Source organism: Falco naumanni, chromosome 6, assembly GCF_017639655.2.
Source record: "Falco naumanni isolate bFalNau1 chromosome 6, bFalNau1.pat, whole genome shotgun sequence".
In the NCBI taxonomy this organism is placed as follows: Eukaryota; Metazoa; Chordata; class Aves; order Falconiformes; family Falconidae; genus Falco; species Falco naumanni.
In genome coordinates, this window is record NC_054059.1 from 17,906,781 (window position 1) to 17,924,956 (window position 18,176).

General features: G+C 43.8%; 1 protein-coding gene across 1 annotated transcript in view; it reads left to right on the plus strand.

Annotated features, from left to right (window-relative positions):
• Window positions 1–1,172: 1,172 nt before the first annotated feature.
• COL21A1 (collagen type XXI alpha 1 chain) overlaps window positions 1,173–18,176 on the plus strand; it is a 113,924-nt gene continuing 96,920 nt past the window's right edge. Inside the window, exon 1 of the mRNA XM_040599398.1 lies at window positions 1,173–1,279. The gene's annotated coding sequence lies outside the window, so the exon portion shown is untranslated. The remainder of the gene's footprint in view (window positions 1,280–18,176) is intronic.

Sequence of the window (18,176 nt, forward strand, 5' to 3'; positions counted from 1 at the left end):
CTTCCTACCTGCCAGCCTTGGACCTGTGTTAGCCAGGCATCTAGTCTGATGAAAGCTGCCACTTCTATGTTATTTAATTGATGTTTTTCTCCATATGCTATGCATTCCTTCACAGGAGGACAGGGCCCATGTGGCACATCTCTCAGGTTTCTCCAGGACCTTCATGGACACGCAGGGGGAGATATGAGGAGCATTATCTAGGTACAACCTGTGAATAAAGAGCAATTAGGGAATGGCCCCAGAGGTCTTTGATACTGCTTTCCCTGTGCCAGGCTTGCCACACCTCTCTCAAGTGTGGGGGTTCTTGAAGCTAGAGTGAAGGACACCAGCTCCTGGCTTTGGTAACACCTCTCCACATAAGAAAGTCATGTGCTCACTGGCTGGTGATCCAATTCCCAAAGGCAGAGAGTGTTCCCACCAGCTTGTCTCCTGGACACAGCAGTCACTGTGGCCAGGGCTTGCAGAAGTCATCCTGTCCCTTCACCTGGAAAAAGAACTGCTGGAAGATGGGCAGGAATTTTTTCCAGGTGTCCATCCGGGCATTGCTTTTGCACTATTTGATCAATCCGTCACAACACCTTGCAGCGTGTGTTGTCCAGAGGGGTGAGTGGGAGGGAGGCATTTGGGCAGCAAGTGCCGGTAGTTTTGCATGGACAGCTGAAGGGCTTCTGCATCCGAGCTCTGGTGGTACTGCGGACACGGCTGCGGGGGACATGCTGTGATTGCTGGAGGTTTGCGGGACAGCCTCGCTACAGAAATTCTGAAACCACACGAGCAACAGGAGTGCTGAGGTGTGTGGCCAAATAATCGCTACTCTTGCAGTAAGCGCCCCAAACCAAGCACTTCTGAGATGAAGGTGCCTGTCACCAAGTTACTTCGAACCACGGGTCCGCCCCTCTTGCAGGAAACAACCGGCCAACCGCAGATGCAGCCCGGCGCAGGGATGCCCTTCCAGACGGGGGAAGGCGCGCCTGCCCGACCCCTTGCCGGGGAGCGGGGGGTGGCGGGGACGCGCACCTCGCGGGGCAGCAGGGCAGCGGCAACGCGGCGGCCCCGGCCGCGGCGGGGCCGTGGCAGGACGCGGGGCCGGGCGGGGGGCAGCCTGCGGAGAGGCGGGCGGGGGGCGGTGCTGCCGGCGGGGCGGGCTCCCGCTGGCGGGCGCGGGGCCGGGGCCGCCGCCGCCGCGCTGGCGTGGGGCAGAGCCGCGCCGCAGCGAGCAGAGCCCTGCGGCAGGTGGGGCGCGGCGGCTGGCGGCGGGAGGGCGTGCGGCCGCCTGCAGGTCAGCGGGGGGCTCCGCGGGGCGAGCGGGGGGGAGATGCGGGCTCCCCGGGGGCGCGTCACCCCTGCGGGGCTCCCGTCGCTCGAGGGGGCGCGGCCGGGGGGCGGCCGGGGCGGGGGAGCGGGGGCAGCGGGCAGGTGCGGCACCGGGGCGGCCTCGGCTGCCGCCGCGGGAGCCCGGGCGTGGGGGCGGTGGGCGCCGGAAAGCCGTGGGTCTGAGGTGCCGAGGGTTGTGCCCCCCTTTTGAGCAGGGAGCTGCCGCCGATGCGGGGTTTTTTGCAATGCGATTGCGGTGCGTGCCGGCCGGTTGTACTGGCTTGGAATCCTCGCTTAGTTTGTTGGCACGGGGTGAAATCCTTTATGGCACGGCGTGCCCTTCAGCACTGTACAGAGATCCGCCGCGTTCTCGGACCACGGCTGAAGTGAGCTACTGACTTCGTGTATTAACGTCTTTGATAGTTTCTGGCATGGGAATTTACGCTTAGTAAATAAAGTAGAAGAGTTTGTAGTAACTGCAGTTATACTTGTTTCCATACCTGGGAAGAAAAATTTGCTCTGTGGGCCACTTGTGATGATACTCTTCAGCTGGGTAATGCTTAGGTGTGCACGGGGGACTTACTGTGCTGAAGGGGTCTGGTCTTCCATTCAAGGGTTTTACCAGCTGGGAAACCAGTCCACTGGTTGATTCTGAAAGTTTTCTGGCTTTCAGGCACCTGAGAAAGCCTTGTGGGTTTATTAGACTTGGCAGACTTAGTTGGAAATTTTCTCCAAACCTTATTGATTGTGGGGGTGCTTATTGTATATATCTCAAATATTTATACAGATACATAATACTGAAGTAAATAACGGGCATAAAACATTTATTTGAAGAGCTATGATAAGTATTTTCCTTAGGAAATTCAGTTTTCATCATGAAGACTTTGATAGGATACAGTGTATTAAAGATGCACAAAATTAAGGCAAACGTCATTCTGGGTTGCATAACAGGAGTGTTGCAGATGTGTGATGGCATCTTTTGGTAGCTGTGACTTTGGGGTCTGTGTCAGGTATCTGTACTGTCTGGGATTTTGGACATTATGGTTCCAGCAGAGTCTTACCAGTTAGGCAGGAGATGAGTAGCAAAGGTAATCAGAGGTGATCAGAGATCTAGAAAACATAACCTATGAGAAAATAGTGAATGGACTGGAATGTTACAGTCTAGGAAGCAAAGACTGATGAGAGATGTGATAATAATCTTCAACTGTGTAAGTGGTTGCTGCAGAGTGGCGGGAACCAAGCTGTTCTCCACATCCAGTGGAGATGTAACAAGCACCAGCATGCTGAACTGCAGCAGGAGGCGTTAGGTTAAATGGTAGGGAAAGTCCTGTCTGACTGTACAGGTAATTGAGCATTGGGTTGACCAGGTAGGGTGTGGAATCTCCTTTGCTGGAGCTTTTTAAGATCAGATCTAACAAACATTTACTAGAAATGCTTAGGGCAAAGGTGACCCTGCCTTTCTGTTAACAGTGAGAGCCACTACATGACCTCTCCAGGTCCCTTACAGGCTCCTGGGGTGCCAGAGCCTACCAGGACACCAGCCTGTGAACTCACACTCTTGGTGATGATAATGCATATCAAAGAAGCAGGTTTGTAAGGTAAACACAGCTCAGTAATCTAGTTATAATATTTTACTCACAGCCTGACTTTTATGCTAGATCTTGTGATTCTTCTTCCTTCTGCTCAGACTGCATTTACAGTTGTTCTAAGAGCCGCAGTGGATGATCTGCTGAAGAACATCACACCTTGGTTTTGCACCATCACAACCAGTGAATCAGCTTACGGGTAAAGGTTAGGAGATTTGAGCTTAGTTTCAAAGTGCAGTTCTGTGAGCTGTATCACACTGCTCCCTTCAGGTCCTCCGTATTACAGGTGTGTCTCAGGCAGTCCCTGAGGCAAAACTGCTTCAGTTTAATTTATAGCTATCTTGGCTGTGATCATCATCTTTGAAATTACTTCGATTATAATTCAGTTTTTAATCATATTTTGAAAAGTGTAGTTTGTCCTACTGCATTAAACGTGGGTTTTGTACACTCCAGTTATTAGGCCTGGAATGAGACTTGGTGCTTTTCTTCCCTTGCCTCCGTTACCTAGAAGCTTTTACTCTTTACCTCAAGTTTTATTCTTTTATTATGTTATTCTTTGCGTTATTATTATCAATTTACATATTATTTATTTTAAAAATTCTACCACATTCTTCACTTCCAGTGAGTGGTTGTGAAATTATCTTACAGTCCAAAATAGGATCACTTAAGTTTTTTGAACAGCCCTGTTTTATAAGAGTGGGAACAGACAAGGCCTAACCTCTCTAGGTTATTTGTTATTATTTCGTGTCCCTGTGTTCTGCCCTTACTACTTTAGAAAGGCATTGAATAAAGCTGATTCAGTCTTTCCAGTGTCTCTTTATAGGACAGGCCTTTTTAATGCTCTTAGTCATCTCTATTATTAAGATGTCTTTGTTTCTGCCTTTTTTCTCTTCCTTGAGCTGACATGACCAGAGCTGAGCCCAGTAACCCTGCCAAAAACGCGCTGTTCCTGAGGCATCTTCTGCTGCTTCCTCCTCAGCTGCTTCCCTTGCTTCCCAGCATGCTCGCGGTGGCACAGCAGTCTGGAGTGCTTGAGGAGACAAAAATGCACCTTATGAAATGCACTGTCTTGCATTCGGTTTTTCTGATGTGGGTTTGTTGCCCTGTATGCCCTCAGAGTTTCCCTGAATCATCTGAAAGGATGCGTTTTGTCAGGGCACAGCAGTGGGGGCTGCCCATGGCGGGGCGGCAGGGCAGGGCCCGTCCCACCACCGCGGCCAGCAATGGAGCGCAGGGGGCACAGGGGCAGCCCCAGCCCTGGGCATCGGGCACCTCCCTGGGCACAGGCTGCGGCCACCCAGGCCGTGAACCCTCGCCAGGGCCGGTGGCTGGGCTGTGGGGAGCTGGAGAGCGGCCCTGCTGTGGTGTCACTGGGGCAGGGCCTGGTGGCCCTGGGGGCTGACATGGGGCCTGGGACGTGGGAAGGGACCAGTAAAGGCCTGTTAGTGCTGTGAGGGCTCTGACACATTTCAAAGCTTCACTGATCCAAACTTTTTGTTGAAAATGTGTGCAATTACCCATTAGCACAGTGGAGGGTATCTAAAGTATCCAAAGATGTGGGTTTTGGGAAGCATGAGCCTGCAGAGACTAGAAGGCAAACTTTGCCATGTATCCCAGGCTGACAGGACACAAGGAGATTGCCAGAGAGTTTGTCTCCCCCAGATACTCAAAACAGCAAGGTCTCTAGAAGAGTGTTTTAGAGGTGTGTGTGGTTCAGCACCCTGTCCTGCAGCAGGTCCTTGGCTTGGCTGTGCTGGAGCATGTAGTGGCGCAGGCTTTGATGCCCCCAGGGCACCCTCTGCCTGGAGGATCCAGTGCAGCCACCATGCACAGATCTATGCATTGGAGATGGCTCCGTCAGCCAGGGACTGCCTGTAAATAGCCAACTCCACTAGTCCAAAGTAAAATTCTGGGGTAAGCAGCAAATTGTTCAGGAGGTTGCTGCACCATAGCAATACATCCTGCTTTGTTAAATAAAAAATATAATCGGGGTTTGGCATTTCTTCCCTGCTTTTGCCCATGAAAAACAGGCTGAGCCCTGCAAGGTTTCTGTGTTCCTTCATTTAGAACTGGACTGGCTGGGGAAAAAAGCAGTATATGGTAGAAGAAAACTTAAGACCCGTGGGGGCATAGGCAAAATGGCTTGAGAGGTTTTTTGCCTCTTTCTAGTTTCTGTGGTACTGGGGTACTGTGAAACTTACAAAATAAACTTTTCTAAATTACCACTAATGTGCACAGACATTGTTTTAAAGCAGCGCTGATTGATTTAGCCTTCTAGGGTAGATGTCGGGCACGCTATTCGTGATTAACAGCAGATAGAAACCAGGGAGATGAGCAATGTTGATCATACTGAATAATGTTATGAATGGAAATAAGAGTACAAAGTAAATACATGTCAACCTTTTGGAATTTTGTGTGATTTATATCGTTTCAGTGTTGGATTGAGTAATTGATCTTTTTATTGGTGTGTTTTATGCTGTAATAAAACTGGATCTAAATAGTGAGAAGTTAATAGCTGCTATAAGTAAAACACACAGGCACTGGAATGAGACACATTCTCTATAACCAAGAACATGCAAAAATTGCAGGGAAGTTTGTTTGAACTTGATGTGGTGAAAAATAAAACTATTGTTCAAGCCAGTGAAAGATTTACATTCTTCCTTGAATTCTCTGTCAGTTCAAAGTAAGCCTGTTAAGAGTGCCGCATTAGCACATAGGAAATCTAAATTTCTGTCTCATATATTGGTACTTTAAGGCCTCTTCACAATTCAGACTTCTATATTCCAAGATTTTTCTCTTTCCCATGATTAGTTCCAGTAGCTTGCTCTGAAGCTCTGGTTTGAGGCATGAGACACTGAGCTAATAACAAAGAGTGGCTGGAGGCTTCTTAGCAGTGTAGACAGAAATAAATAGCTTTGTGGCAAAATGAGCGGGTTCTGCAGATCGCAGGGGGAAGACGAGGGGTTGGGATCAATCGCAACTCTTCTGGGGCAGGAGGGGTTTGAGATGTAAGGACCATCTGCCTTTGGCTGTGGCACTAGGGGGGGGGGGTCTGCTGGGAATAGACATGGGGACAGAGGTATGAGGAAGGCTCAGGGTATTTTTAGGACAGGGAAGGTTTGAGGAGGTTTGTGGCAGCAAGATCTCTCCTATTCCTTCACGCTTTCTACCCAAACCCTGTCTCCTCACTGTCTTCTCCACTGTCCCAGGTTGTGGGTGCCTCTTGTCACCTTTGTGGCCATCCATTTTTTCTCAAGCTAACAGTTTTCCTTTCCCTCTTCATTGGCCACTGCCAACTCTCTTCCCCCTCTCAGGTTTGGGAAAAGAGCTGGGGTCTCAGTATCATTTGTCCTGGCTGTTGGGAAGGTGATAAAGGGCTATATGAAGAGAAATGAGGGGACTGTGCAGAGGTGAAGACACCACCCCAGTGACCTTGAAGAGCAAGGTTTGCTTCTCCTGCTGACCTGTGTGACATGAGAGAGATGTACAGCAGATCCTGCTGCTGCCTCATTTACACTCCTCTTGAAGTACTGTATAAATTAGGAGGTGCTAATCAATGGTTTGGGATGTAGGTCTGTCATCCCTGTCTTCTTTTGCATAGGTAAAATCTGCTGGTAGAAGTGGACTACTTGCTTACAAGTGTGCAGGTTTGTTGGGTGTAAAAGACCTTGAACAAAGAAGTGATTGTTGGGTTTTGTATGTTTTAGTTGGGAAGTTAAGATTATCTGGGATGGCTCTAAAATTGTTGGTCTGGACATGGCATATCCACATCTGAAGCAGCTGTAGCACACTGTATTTTTGCTGATGTGACAAAACTTGCAGGATTTTTGTAAAGGTTTTACCTTTGGAATATACTAGAAAAGCATCTTTATCCAAGCTGTTGTTGAAAGGGAGAAAATGAGCTGTTGAAATGAAGAGTGTCCCAACTTCTGTGGTCGGAGTGTACATTAACACTGATAACTGGTAGCTCAGAACATTTTTGTATATTTTAAAAACCATTTACCCAAAGCTTTCTATATTTTTAATATTTTGTCCAACTTATTGCATTATCCAAACTGTCAATTCTTATCCTCTTTCTTTTCTGTAAATCTTCAGAGCCATGGTGATGATAAAACATGTTATAACTTGCCTGAACTCATTTATATCCTACATCAACAGGAAGTGGAAAAAAACCCCCGGAGCTCTAGTTTGAGATTAATCCAACAATTTTTAAAGCATGCCAGCTTGTATTTTCCAAAATGTTTTATAACAATCTGTACTTTCTTCATTAAGCAGAGTTAATGATTTCCAAAAGTTTTCTTTTTAGACAAAACTGTTGCAGCATATAAAAATGAGACCGATTAAGGTGATTTGAAGACACATAAGAGTACTGTAGTTGGTATAACAGCAGGAGTATGTCTAGGCTCAGCCTTTAACAGACACTTGGGAAGCCTTTGTTGTCAAGAGTACCTTGTGCTTCTTTTGGTCTCGATAGGTAATTCCAAGCTTTGTCCCCTTATGAGTTCCCTAATTCCACAACAGCTTGCAGTATCTTATGTGGAGAGCTTGAGATAACATTACATAGTTGTATCAACAGTACAATTTATTAACATACCAGATTATTGAGCTCAGTTTAAAATCTTGTGGTATAACCCTATCTTCACTAAAGTGTGCAAAATTGTGTGAACTTTTGCCAGACTAGCAGGGGAGCTGCCAGGGACCACACAGTCCCATGATGAGCTTTCTAGACTATCCGTGTAATGTGTACACTTGAGGGAAGATGTATGAAGCAGCACTTTAATTCTTTTCTTCATATCAGACGCTTAAAAAGGTTCAAATTAGAGGTGCAATTAGAAAAGTACCTACTGCCTTCAGTGTCCTCAGATGTGATAATTTCTTTTTCTTAGTCTTTTAACCACCTGGGATCTCCTGGGTGGCTCTCTTGGAGCTCTGGCCCAGACAGACTCCATTAGAGATCCAAGCAAGGCTGTTTAAATAAACGTCTCTTCCTTTAATTGAGGCTCTCTTTGACCAGATCAGCCTGTTCCTACTTACTTGCACATGGGGCCTGACCCTGATTTTCTATTTCCCCTTTCCTTATTGCAAGTAGAGAAGTTAGAATAATATTAACAGTTAAATAAAGTTAAATAAACAATAAAAAGGCAGAGGAGAAAATAAACACTAAAAGTGTAGCTGCAGTGTCCTATGTGGAGGAGGCAGGCATATCTGTGCAAAAACTCAGAGGGTGGGTGAGTTATGTAGAATATGACTTGAAGATGGAAGAAGAAGGAGTGGACCATTGCTGGACTGTTCAGGTCATGAATTCATTCCTTTCTGAGCTGTGGGAAATGTTTCCAAACAAAAAGCCACTCTGTGGGAAATAGCTTTCTGAGATTAGGCTTTATGCCCAAATCAAAAACCCAGGGGAATTTATATGATGCTGAATTTCCATACAATTGGAGGATTGATTGCTTATGGGAAGTGGACATGGGAGTCTGCAGCTCTTAAAATCTTAGCCTTGATAGCACAGGACTGAAAGATGAAGTAGATGACTCCTGGCAGGATATCACTGACCTGAATGTCAGTGTCTTGGTGAGGAACTGTGTGCCCTCCTTTCCCAAGTGGAATGGTATCTGTGTAGCTACCACATTTTGTTTAAAAGGTTTCCATTAGGAGGGAGCAGAACTGGGTGGGCAGAAGTGAGACAATTTTTGAGATACTCCATGAGATAGAACAATGTGGAAAAGCACAGCCAAGAACATTGGGACTATGTAAAAACTGGAGCCCTTCATAGCAACTTAAAACAAAGGAAGCTTTAGGTGGAAATGCAAAAATAAAAGGTGTTAACATGTCGAGGGGAATTTTCAGAGACGACCCCCCTAATTATCTTACTTAAGGGAAACTGAAACCCTCACCTGCTGAAAAGAAGTCATCTTTGTCTTTCAGGAACTCCTTGTCACTTGCAGAGAAAGTGAGAATCAAATGTCAACCCCAAGCAAACCAACCAAATTAATTAAATGGCTTTTTTAATAGCTGTGGCTGCAAGTTGAGAGAAAAAAAAAAAAAGGGAAAACAATGGCAAGTAAGGCACCTGGAGGAGATTCTTTCTGTTCCTGAAAAGCAAAATTGAGAGTCCTTCAGGTCCTATGTAGAATTGCACAAATCATGAGAAATCACCGAAGATAAAATGTATCTAAATGCTGGCAATATATTAAACTGTGAAAAATGTACTGTTGCAGTATAATAGATGATAAAGTGATAAAGGAGTTTTTTGCCTTTTTACCACCATGGAAAAGAATGAGGGGTGGGGAACGGGGGGGAAGATTTGCTGAATAGGAGTAACAGTGGTTTTGTTTTTTTGAAGACCCAGACAATGGAGTTTTATGTTTGTTATTCCCTGATGAATTTGCAATGAGGAGAAAGGAATGCAATTGTATGCCCCTGTGATTAAGTCCATTTGCTGTGCAAAGAGGCCCGAATGGTCATGGCATGCTCAATGACTCAGCTGAAACCATCATTAACAACTTTTGCCAAAAGGGAGAAGGAAGCCAGGATGCAGAGGATTCCATTAAGGAGCTCTAAAGAGAGGACAGCTGCACCTAATTTTCAGAAGCGCATAGTTGTCTTCGAGGAAGCCAAGCAGTACCAAGAAAAAAAGCTTAATTTTTAGTTCCTAAAGAGTAAAGTAATTCCATTTATTTTGTCTCTTATTTTCTTTTCCAGTATGGGTTTAAATGAGGCATCTGCCCTGAGAAGAGGTGTTTCTATCAAAGGAGACTTTCTTCTTTGTGTATGCATAAGTGTGCCTACTTATGTGAAATACTCACTATAGGTAATCAGTAGTTCGTGGTTTGATGGGGCCTGATAATAGCAAGAAAAAGTCATTCAACAAAACTGTCCTGGAGCTGTCCAATACAGAGCATTTTGTTTCGACAAAAGTTTCGGTGCTTTGCAGAGGACCTGATTCTCTCTGCCTCTCAGCACTTGACTACATGCAGTTTTGGATTTTTAAGTAGAGCTGGGGTAACGTATGTCTTCTGCTCCGGCAGAATTATTTGTAGGATGCCTTTGGAGAGCTGGGCAAATGCAGGGAATGAAATCCAGTTCAGAAATCAAAGTGATATGAAAATTTCATTATATGGTGATTTCATCCTGAAAACTACACTACACTAACACCGAAATAGAACTCAAGCACAGATGATTGACACCTGAAGTAACTATATAATCACTTTAAATCATTAGCCTGTTTACTTGTTTGAATAAACAGTAGGCAGCTTTTCTCTCCTGAAAACAATTAGGCCAAGATGGAGAGAGTATTTTGATACTATGGAAAATACTCATAAGTATTATGACAATTATTATGAAATAATCCTATTACATTTTTTGTGACATAGACATTTTGCCACCTTTTCCCCAAAGTGATCATTTTCTAGTCTTGTTTGCTTATATATTGCCACTGGTTGATATTTTAAACTTAGTTTCATTGTTATGAAAGCGTATTTTACAATATGGCTGAAAAGTAATTGACTTTCTGTGTTTGTATATATGCTCTTTTCACCTTTTAGTATCTGACAACCAATAATCTTGTGTCTAGGTACAGAGTTCATCTTTAACAAGGTCGATCCAAAATACACATGACAGCATTTGATTTTAAGGATCTAAACTATAAAGCAATGCTTGTGGATTATGAAATAGTTGCTAGTTATTATGGCTAAATGATAGTTAAATTCTGTTACTTGCAAATTGATTGTGAATTCTGATTAATTGTACAGCCTGTATAAGAACAGAGAATATAATCACACATTTTGGAATAAGGCTTAGAACCAAGAAAATCTGTGGATCAATATCTTATAGATGTAAGAGAACAATATATGATATTATGCACACCATCTTTGGATGTTGATGCTACATCCCAGAGATTCCTCCGATTAGACCTTTTTGTTTAAGGAGATTACATTTTTATACAAAATCTTTCTAACATATTAAGTAAATGTATGAAATTAATTATTTCATTGTGTGGAGTGTCTAGATTTCACAGATTACTTACATAACTATTGTGGTCTTAAAGGACCTGCAAATACCACCGCTGTTGCACTGGCAAATGTAGCTTCTATAAAATGTGTCTGAACATATTAACATTTTGTTCAGTATTTCAGTAGTTTAGTATTTGGTGAATAAAGTATCAAAATTAAGGGACTAGAATTTCAAAGAATACTTTTTGAACTGTGGTTGTTTCTTTTATGTGAAAAGCAATGTTACGTGGTGGTTAGAGCACAGCATATAATTCTGTAACTGGAAATAGAACAGCTGTTACTTAAAGTTACAATGTAACATGTATGCTTATTTATTTTGATGACATCCTGACTTGTTTTGTTTGGAGGCCCAGTCCTACAGAACATGCAGTGTTTATTTAGGCCTGAATGCAGCTGATTACAGTCCAGGTGCAAATTTTGTGAAAGTTCAGATGGCTGTTAATTTATTTGGGCCTTTTTTTGAGTGGAAACAGAAGTCCACCTAGTCATTTTAAGTTGAAGGAGTGACACTGTACCTGTACAATGATTGGTTTTGTCTAAACCCATAGGTGCTTGTTTTACATCTTGCAGGTAAATACTGTATTTATTTTATAGTTTACATATTTTTTATACTTCAGCATAGAACGTAGGCTGTAATATATTTTACTATAGAAAAATATGTTGAACTTTACTGAAAACAAAATTGTCGATCTCCCTTAGTATTAAATTCTGTACAAAATTTTCTATGTACTTTGGTTCTGATCAGGTAATATTGCTATTGGCTTGTGCTAACAAGTGAACTGTTAATGAATGGACCATCAAAATCTGTGTGGAACTGAAACCAGTGAAGTGCTTTGGGTGAGTGGTGACAAATTTCTTTGGTCTTACTTTTGGGCAGACAGTAAGGAGCACAGTGATGCAGCTGAAGTTAAATGAGTGATATTTCCAAGTCACAATAAAGAAACTTGATTTTCAGGCTTCCATGGGACACATGGGAACACAGAAAAATGGGAAGAATGGAACTGAGAAGCAGAGACCACTGGTTTCTGTGAATGCAGCTTTCAGCAAACAGCACCTAAGTTAAATTTTGCATCTCTGTTTCAAAGCACAGAATCTACTGCAGAGCATCTGCGTTCTGCATTACTAGTACATTCTGGCTTCTTTAGGGCTGCTCTCTGATAAAGAAATGAGTCTTGACTGTATCATTCCTCAAAGGCCTAAGGACTTTAGTCTGTAACTTTTACTTTAGATGCCTAAGTCTGACACTTAAATGCCATAGAGACTCTTGCTTCCACTCAACCCCAGGGGTAATGGAAGTCATTATGCCTGCGTTTCTGTCAATAAAAGTTCCTACACACCTGTATGTCTGATGCTAGGCATGTCTAGAACCGTGTCTCCCAGTAGGTACCTAGCACAAGCCTGATTCCTAGAAGGATTTACAGAGTAGAAATTCTTCTCTTGTCTGTGGATCCTGATCCAGCAGGAATTTTTAAGACATGTTTTTTGAACAAGCTCCATGAAAAGCAGTATGTTTTACTCTTTATATCATGTGGTTAGAACATTAGTCAGAAAAGAAGACCGAGGTTTAGTTCCTTCCTCAATCTGAAGCAGTTTGAACCATTTACCTTACATTTCTAGTAAATGTTTAAACAGTAAGCTTCTAGATAGACGAGAGGGAAGAAGTATGAGGTATGGTGTAACTATGGGTGGTATTATGTGTTTCAAGCCCTTTTTTGCCAGCACTGCAAAGAGCCTTCAGGTAGGTATCACATTTTCAGTTTCTAAAGTGATCCTTGCGGCTTAACTGATGTTCATCAACGCTAGAGATCTCTGATTTGTTTTGGGTGTTAGGTCTCTAAAAGCAAGCCACATCACTCAGGAAGCATTTGTTGTTTACAGTGGACTGAAGTGAGATACGTATGTGTCAGCTATGGTGGAGATTAGGCTTCTTACTTGATGAAGAGGAAAGCTGCGTGAAAAGTCTGATTTATTCAGTCAAGGGTAATGGCAAACATTGTGTGTGTGTGTAGCTGTATTAGAAAGAAAGCTGCAAGACTAAAGCACTCAAATTCATTGTTCATACTGCTTTGAGCAGTAGCACACTCAATAGCTTCTTCAGGGTTTTCCTATTCAAGATGACTCTGAGCAGAACTGAAGGAGTGTTTCTCTGCCCCTCAGCAATGCTCTGTAGCACTGAGAGACAAGACTTACTCAGCAAAGGCTGTGCCTGACTCCAGACTATCCTTCACCACCAGGAGGTTGCCTTCTGGTACAGAGGTTTTAACCCCTGTGAGTCATACCATGTTCTTACCTCTTACTTAGTAGAGGACTGAAATATAGAATTCAAGCTTTAATGCATTTTTGAACCTGTCTTTTTAAATTCATGTTAATTAAGTCTACTAAAACTTTGTCTCAGAAACAAACCTCATAGATAGGGAACATCATATAAAAGGGACTATGTTTGGAAACTCTTCACCTGGATCCATTTTGATCTCTTTTTGTGTATGTTGTCTAACATAAATTGTTTATTGCTATATGTTGGATAATTTGGGTATAAAACTTTTTTACTTTATCTTGTTCTGTATTTGTTTAATGGTTGTTCATGCTGCTGGCTTACTATATTTTTGACTGTTTATGAATCCCACAATTTAAAAGCTAATAGATATTTTCCAATAACTCTATAGAAATGAACACAAGTCTTATGCATCGTGGAGAGCAAATATAAAAATATAATTTTATGTTAGTGCTCCACAGCATAAATGCAGGCATTGAACTCAGATTAATCTGAAGGTTTTGGTTTGTATTGTGGCAAGCACTAGCACCACCTCATTTTATAAGTACCTACTTTGCATCAAATATTTAAAAATTAACAGGAACAAAAAATGTAAAAACCTGATATTACCTCCAGCATCTTCAGCGTTCTGGTGATAAATGGTCAAACTCTTAGGAGTGCTTGCAGAAGGTTAAGGATTGGATATAATTGAAAAGGATCGCTTCCAAAAGGGAGGCTGCAGAACACCATGGTCTTAAAAATCTGTGCTATTAATACTTTTTGACCATGGCTTTTCATTTACTGTAAGAAATACAAATTGGAACTGACATTTAACAGATTAATTTATCTCCACAAGCCTTCTTTATATGAAGTCACTAAGACTTCATGCGTGGTGCTTGTGTCCAGCTGTATAATCCTTAGCTTTAAGTGCCAGACTAAACCCTGGAAACACTGTGTTTGCTCTGAAATAGTGTAAGTGATGCTCAAGATTTAGTGTTCTTGGGAACACAGAGTATGTTGGAATTCTCTTTTGTATATAAATTCAGCTTTTTAAAACAAACAATTGAACCCCAAGTTTACCCATTTTTCTAAGGGCACCGGTTTGACATTTAAAAAACCCCAAACATCTCAACTTGAATAACTCTGGAATATGTCTGAAAATGCATCTGGCATCTTTAGAAATGTCAAATTTCTGGCATGAATAATAACATATTGTATTTCTTTCACTTTTTTGTTTTTAAACACCATGAATTAAGATTTATGGTGTTATAAAATCGGCTTTTTTAATTTGTGGGATTCCTCTGAAAGGTAGGTTATATACCTGTTTATGCAAGAAAGCATTACCTTTCTGATACCATCAATATACAGCATAAGCAACTTGTCATAGGTCCTAGCAAGTGCACCATGTTGTTTTATTCTTTCTTTTGCAACCTACCTTGGTGACAGTATATATTTCTTAATGGATTATATGGAAAATAAGTTACAAATGTTTTGTGTGTTTTGAGATATGGGAACTGCTTTGGAAAAGTTGATCTGTGCTTTTGAAAGAAAAAATGTTGCCTAAACTGCTGTAACTTCTAATGGCCATTTAATTCACCTATTGCTAATTTAAATCGAGTTGTCTGATTCAGAAATGTGATAGTCCTGAATTATTAACAAATTCTAGGCCCCATAATGTCAAAAAGGAACAAAGGGCAGAAGCTGGACAGAAAAGTTGCAAGTGGAATGGCACAAAGGAGGCAGAATGAGGAAGTCTTCAGCTATTTACTGTATGGACTATAATATTGTAAAAGGTATAATGTCAGAGTAGTCTGAGGTAGTATGCTTTTTATGCTAAATAATATTTAATTATTGCTCAAAAGAGGGGAAAAAAGAAGTGCCTTATTTCTTCTGGTTTCCTGGTGAAAACCTAAGAGGTGTGTGGGTGACGAGTGCTTATGACTGTTCGGGATCACTGATGAGTATAGTAGCAAATCTCATCCCTGGGGCCCAGATGACTCTCTGACCCATATACTGAAGATTTCTTCATAGACATAGAGTGGGAGGAAAGAATTTGCCTTCTTTCCATGTGCTGTAACCTGGCAAGATGGAACAGGATGCTGCACTGCCTTCCACCCCCACTCCATCCTTGCAGTGCCAGCTTGCGGGGAATTGTCTGCAATGGCTGAGGAATAATTTTCTGCAGTTTCGAACATGGAGTTTTCTGAGAATTTCCAAATGCATAGCAAACCTGCATGGCCCCAACTGTTCTAATTGGAAAAGCAAACACCTCTCAGAATGGAGAGGGGTACTCCTCATGGTATCGTGCAGATTTGGAGTTGTAATCCTGTCGTAGTATTAAATCCTGATCAGTGAATGTCTGAAGATTAAAATAGTGGCTGATATCACATGTTGTTTGGAGTGAGGGAAAAGAAGAGGCAAAGATACTGGAAGTAAATGGTTATAGTGGTATTACAGGATTCAGGGACGTTTTCGTAGGCAGAGATGAGAGAGTACTTCTGCAAGCTTAGTAGAGGGAGAATCACTTCCCAGCATTACCAAGGGTATGGCTCATCATAAACCAAGAATGTGGTAGCTAGGCAGTTATGATACAGATATGGAGCTATGTATCCAATGATGAAGTACCATGTGTGAAAATTCAAGCGCACAGACACCTGTAGGGAACATTTTTAACATGTTAATACAAACGTTGACCCCCTAAGCAACAAAAGAGAAGAGCTGGAGTTACTCATGAAAGGAGGAAAGCCACCACTACTTGTTAAAGAATCACAGGCAGTAAAAGGCCACTTTGAAAGTTGAAAGCTGAAGAGCTGGTGAATGTCACCTACAAAGGTTCCTATTGCCTCTGCCCACAAGATGAATTCCTTCCTAAGGACCTCTGAGGTATCATCATCATCGTCGTCGTCGTCGTCGTCATCATCATCATCATCATCATCATCATCATCATCAAAAAATACTGGTTTGTCATTGCTGATTTCAAACTGGAAGTTGTTGGGTAGACATCTCACGTGAAGGAATATGGCTGTGTATTCTGTGCCTGTGATGGGGGAGATACAGAGTAGCTGCTGGGTTTACTCTGAATACCCACAGTGTGGGGTGTACTCTGAATACCTAAACTTCGTCTGCTGCTTACTCAGCTGTCTGCTGGTCTTGTTGCCAAGAGGAGAGGTCAAGATACAAGGGGTGGCACTGGCTGCTTCTGAAGCCCCATTCTGCTCTCCGGGGCAGCAGGAAGGCAGGGATGTCCGGGCTTCCTCTCCTCACCCTATCCCACCTCTTCCTCCTGTCTGCTCTTCCTCTTACCTTTATAGGCCCTGTTCTGCAACAGAATAGCTCAGAAAAGCAGCTTGGAAGAGGGTGATACACCTGCAGGATGGAGGCTGTACACCTTGAGGGCAAGTGCCCTGGAAATTGTACTCTGAAGACTGAGAAGGAGGGATGCTGGCAAAGAACTGCAGAGATACAGAAACATGGAGGTTGGAAGGGACCTCCTGGGATCATCTGGTCTGGCTTTTGCTCAAGGCAGACCCAGTTAGCATAGGCTGGCTAGGGTCTTGTTCAGATCAGATTCGAATAACTGCGAAGATGGAGACTTCGCTATCTCTTCTAGTGTCTGGCCATCTTGCTGGTAGAAAGTGTTTCCTTTGCATTGAGGTAGCATTTCCTCTGTTCCCACGTGGGCCCATTTCCCCTACGGCTGTGGGGAGTGTCTGCTTCCGTCTCCTCTACACCTTCCCTCCAGGTAGTTGTGGACTGCACTGAGATCTCCCTGCAGCTTTCTCTGCTTTTAGGTAGGGAGGCTGGGTATGGGGGAGAGAGGAAGAGACTCCTATTTTATTGATTTTATTCCTTTCTCCTACTAGAATCCCACAGCCTCAGAACAATGTTGGCCAGGACTGCATGTAGTTTCCCCATCCTTGCTTCCCACACTCCAGAAGTCCTCCAAGACATCTGACCTTCCTCTTGGTTCTCAGTTAGTGACTTGTAGCAATGCACGCCTGGCAAGGAGCTGAATTGCTTCAGTAAAGACCATTCTTTAAAAAATTAGAAACAGGTTCATTAGCAGACACTGAGGGATACCTTAAAACAGCAGTGCTTCTGGAATCATCCTGAATAATCAGTCATCAGTTTGTTCTTTGTAGGTTACTTCAGAGATGTTGGTTTCTTTTGGTGTCACTATTCAGTAGGTAATCACCTCAATATGTGCTGTTGCTCCAGGGCTGGGACAAAACAGACCAGTGTGTTTGGATGTGTGAAGCTGTACTGGGTTTGCGCGGCCAGGTTTTGGTAGCGGGGAGGCTAGGGGTGGCTTCTGTGAGAAGCTGCCAGAAGCTTCTCCTGTGTCTAATAGAGCCCATGCCCAGAGGGCTCCAGGATGGACCCACCGCTGGCCAAGACCGAGCTTATCAGGGAGAGTGGTGGTGCCTCTGGGATAACGTAAGTAAGACAGGGAAAGAAACTGCACAATGGCAACTGCATCTGGAGAGAGGAGTGAGACTGTGTGAGAGGAGCAGCCCTGCAGCCCCCCAGGTCGGTGCAGAAGGAGGGGCAGGAGGGGCTGCAGGTGCCGGAGCAGAGATTCCCCTGCAGCCCGTGGTGAAGACCCACGGTGAGGCAGGCCATGCCCTGCAGCCATGGAGGTTAACGCTGGAGCAGATCTCCACCTGCAGCCTGTGGAGGACCCCACGCTGGAGCAGGTGGGTGCCCAAAGGAGGTTGTGACCCAGTGGGAAGCCTGTGCTGGAGCAGGCTCCTGGTGGGACCTGTGACCCCATGGAGAGAGGAGCCCAGGCTGGAGCAGGTTTGCTGGCAGCACTTGTGACCCCGTGGGGGACCCACACTGGAGCAGCCTGTGCCTGAAGGGCTGCACCCTGTGGAAGGGACCCACGCTGGAGCGGTTCGTGAAGAACTGTAGTCTGTGGGAAGTGCTCACGTTGTAGAAGTTCATGGAGGACTGTCTCCCATGGGAGGGACCCCACGCTGGAGCAGGGGAGGAGTGTGAGGAGTCCTCCTC